Below are 4,967 nucleotides of genomic sequence, written 5' to 3' on the forward strand. Positions count from 1 at the left end.
GAGCTTTTCTGAGGGAAGACTGTAATGTTTGCCAATCCCTAACAAAACTAACTGTGGTGTTTAGGTGCTGCAGCTGTAGTGTTTAGGTTATGATTATTTATTGTGCAAGCCATATTAATCCAGAGGGTATACACAAGCTGGACTTCAAGACTGGTAAGAAACGCACATAATTATGAAACAGAAAATATCTTTGGGAAAATAGTATTGTGATAATGTCTCAGCCACTGCACTGAATCCTAATAGTGTGTGGAGGGGTTAATTTAACAAGACACAGGGCCTGCAAATTAAATGTTATATTATCTTGGAGTAGAAAAACCTCATCTCACCCCTTCCTCCAAAGCCCTCCAATATCTCAAATTTTCACAGGGCCTAATACAACAATAATGAAGTGGTGGGGGGGGGGGGGAATAAAGCTAAAAAGCTACTCATGTAAACTGCAGACTCAGAATGTGTAGTGATATATTCAAAATCCAAAGACAATACCCGCATCTCTCAGCTCAGGGACAAACTGGAGCTGTTTGCTTTGTCCACGTACTTCAGAATCATCTACTTTCATTACTGGAAATATTTCTATGGTTGATTCAAATAGAGTGCCATTTGCTTAGAAAGGCAGCCAGTGCTGGGCAATTTCTAACCATGGAGCAGAATAGGTTCTCTACTTCTGGGGACTGATGGGTCTTCATATGATAAACCTGTCAGAAGTGTTACCTAACCTTGTTGTCTGCGTCACAATCTGTTTCCCAGTAACTCTGGGTCTGAGTAGCAGTAATAGAATTAATTATACTTCATTTTGCTGTCTTTAACAGTATTGACCAAATTTAAGAACAAATGAGAAGCGCTTATCAAGCTTGAAGAAAATAATCCATCAGTGGCACAATTTAAATTCTCTGCAGTTCTCTTATTAATCAAAGTAACACTTACTATCCTATCTCCACTTCCCATTAACAGTCATTAAGCACTGTTGCTGATTGAAGCAATTTCTTTAGGGATCTCAACCTCATTTTTAAGAGAACCTTCTACAGTGGAAAACAATATCATACAGGAACAGCGACTTCAAGAGAGGAAGAAGGTTCTTCAATCATGTTCTGACCTTGACATTTCCCTGCAGCAGAAGTTCACCAAGTACACAACCAACATGCTGTAAACTTCTGACTTCTTTCTTCCAGAAGCACCAGTGCCCCCCCCCCCATCAAGCAGAGAGGAAAACACCACTTCAAAAGATGGTTATAGCCAGGAGGTTAAGTGTCTTTAACTACTGTACTGGCCTGCATCAGTGATTATTATTTATAGAGCCTTTTCATACACAGGGAGCCAATAAACAAAACAAAAAAGAAGCCATGAAACAGCTTATTCTGTTGTCTTACTGTCAACCCTCGGAGAAATCCAAGCCATGATAAATCTCAAAGGTTATATACGGTATATATAGAAAGGAAAGATTTCTGATGTTGATTTTTTCTCCCTGTTATAAACAATGTCACAGATTGATAGCTTTTGTTGGAATAAATGCAGTTCTTCTCAGAGGAAACCTAGCACATGGCTGTAACACAAAGGGGCAGGGAAAAGCCTGGACTGTAAGCACTAAGCTTTGGCAGCACAGATCAATACATGTTGAGAGACCTATGGGTGCATTGTCTAAGCTCTACACTATTGATGCTGGGCTTCTAGTAGGACATGACCACATAGGGTAACAAAAAGCATTTCGAAAGCATTTCATGATTCAGGGGGTTCCTGTGACTCTCTGCATTCTCAAGGAATTGGTTTTGTGGATGGGGTTTTTTAGGTTCTTTGCAAGGTTCTCGAGTTTACTGATTTTACTTCACTTTTGCCATGTCCCCTAACTCAGATTTTCCCAAAGTATTTAATTTTTACTGCTTTAAACAGTTCTAGGGAAAATGGTACTCTTCCTAAATCAGGAATGATACTGTGAGATTGGCGAAATCAGAACTAACCCTTATTTGAGCTGCAGCAAAAATGCCAACCTATAATGTGCCATAACCGTGTTTATGTAAAAGGCAGATGTTCATCACATCACAACTCTGTTCAGAATAGGCGTATTTCAGAACCTGACTGCACTTCAGCATTTACACGCCTCTCTTTTGGAAAGATTTTTATTGACTGGGTATTTTTGTCAGGTACCCATCTGCCTCTTGGCCTTTAAACACAAATTTTTCTGGCTGGTGTATGGCTGTGGCCACACCAAACCTAGGATCAGTCTTTTTCGACTCAAACCTCCAACATTAAAGAGCTCATAAGATGGATCATGAATGTTCACACTGTGAACTGTTTCCAAAGTTTCCCACCCATCATACTGAGTAACTGAGTTCACTTTATCCTTCCAGGGAAGAAAAATCTATCAGTGGTACTAAATATAGAAACATCGCTTCTGCTTAAGAAGCACTTGACCTGAAAATTAGTGGCTGCCAGGGAATATTTTAGGGAAGTATCACTGGATATCTGCATGGATCTCATTCTGTCAGCGTCTCACTTGTCAGAAAACATGTCAGAAGACATTGGGTCTATCCTGGTGCAGCTATTTCATACCCACTGCCACAGCCCTTCAAGGAAAGTAAGAAAGAAGAAAAAATTCGCCTGTGTGCTCTGCCTACTTACCACCTCCACTATTAAAATACAGTGTGACCTTGGAACTCAGTGACCAAACCACATACTGATTTTATTTCATATATAAACAGTAGGCTAAGTACCAGGCTGGCAAAATTCAGTTTGAAACAGAGGCAAGAACAAAACACCACTTAACTTCTATGCAGCTAACTACACAATTACAGACTCCACGGTATGAAATGTTAGGCTAGATTTTGGGTGAATGTAACACCTCCTCCCATTAAAGCACTTAAAAAGGAAAATGCCTTACAAAGTGTCCCATTAGGCTGACAAATTTACAACACCATGAATAGAAAACCAGAATACAGCATTGTGTTCAGGGAGCATGAGTAGATTTCAGTTCTGCAGTGTTTTCATCTATGTGAAGAAGGTTAGATAGCCTATCACATACTTTCTCACTATTTATCAGATCCACTTGCTACACACACGTGTATTAAAGTAAATTAACAATCAACTGCAAAGTGAATTATGGTAACTGTAGTGGGATTGAATAGAGGCACATGGGAACATAGTACATTTAAGCCTCTATCTCTGCATATGTCACCATTAATGCTAAACATGATCAGGAGGAAAATCCCTTGCCATGCATGCTCATATACAGGACATCACTCTGGCAAAGCCCATGGTGTAGAGTAGGAAGCTCTGTTAAGCTCTGTTCTTCAGTAGCTCCATGCAGACACGTAAAGCTGTGCTGGTAAAAAATCTAAGGTCTCTATTGATGTACACGTGATTGACAGAATAAAATAATTTAAAACAAAGGAAGTATAGGGGGAAAAAAACCTGTGGGAAGATAGGAAGGTCCACTCTGTGCATAAAATCTCACCTTCTCTTTCTCCTTGAGTTTAGCCCTGCTTTTAAGTCCAATAAACCAGACAGAATACAAAGCCACTAATTGTAGCACAGCTATTGAAATAATTTATGCCATAGCATCCACTGCTTTCTGTCATCTTTCTAGGGCACTCGGGCTGCAGTAACTATGTATTCTAATAAGTTAACTCGTTGCATTATATAGCCTGTTAGTTAAACGAATTGTTGGGTACAATCTGTTCTCAGTCAAGCCAGGGAAGGCTGTTTGTATAAATACAGTGATATTTTACAAAAAGTAAGCACATCTAATACCATGGTTATAGAGCTGTAGATGTTTGTCTTACTAAAGTGGACAGATATGTGACAGGACTAGGGGGAAAGGGTAATTTTTAATGTTATGTTTTTTATTTCTAATGTGAGCACTGTATTATGATAAGCGCTTCCACATTTTGCATAATAGAAAAATAAAATATCTCTGCACAGAACCAAGAGTTGAAGGTCACTTGCCTCACAACTTTGCAAAATATTCATTGATACAATGTGAGAGCAAGGCAAAAAAATGTAACTAAAATATACTAAAACCAATAAAAAAATCCCACTGGCTTTTGTTTACACTGGAACTGAGCAGGAAGCATATTACCTCTGCAAACTATTTTCACTTAGCACAATTCAGGCGGAATTATTGCCATGACCTTTTAAAAATGTAGAAGTGTTGAATCGATAGCCTTTCAGAAGCACAACTGCGGAGGCAGATCTGGCCATGCTGTGGTGGTGTGTATTTCTGCATCAGAAGGCAGCTGAAACCTAATTATCATCAATCACACTGAGGTAAGTCAGGGCGGTGACAAGCACTTTGCAGGTGAGCATAGAGATGGGCACGTACCTATGGGGATGCCTTTATGTGCACGAGCACGTACCCACAGCTCTTCTGACACTCACGAGGTGAGACTTAAAGATGAGTTATAGGCAGTGTCACTCATTTACAATAACAAACACCAGTCAGAAACAGCAACCTGCAAATGATGTACAGAGCGCTGGCAGACTGCCACCCTCCCGCAGACCTTGCAGCCACAAACCACACCAGATCACTGAGGTCATCATGATTCCTTGGACTCCGGCCATCCGGTATTAAAAAATAACAGCTGGCCAATCAGCAACATTGCTCAAGCCCAAGGACAGCAGTAAGAAACTCCATTTTGGTATTTCTTCCTCCTTCTCTCCCAGAGTGCCAGTCCTTACAGTTCATCCTCAAATGTCATGAACTGAGGTGGGGGGTGTCCCACAAACCTCCTACTGCAACAAGTGTTTGCATCAGTGCCACCTCTGGAGCCATCTAGGGAATTTTAGGATGTTCAAAAGGAGCCAGAGCAAATGTTTTGTAAAATTAATCTCTCCACCTATCAGCAAAATATAAACACATTCAAGTGCTTAGTTTCATTCAAAGGTCTAAGGATGAAACTCCAGCATCACTCAAACACATTTTAGTGAAAGATGCATAAGGTTGTCAAACACCATTGATGCCAGGACAGCACTGGCGACTC

Source organism: Empidonax traillii, unplaced genomic scaffold, assembly GCF_003031625.1.
Source record: "Empidonax traillii isolate 1590-97213 ecotype Southwest subspecies unplaced genomic scaffold, ASM303162v1 scaffold17:size2698205, whole genome shotgun sequence".
NCBI classification, from domain to species: Eukaryota; Metazoa; Chordata; class Aves; order Passeriformes; family Tyrannidae; genus Empidonax; species Empidonax traillii.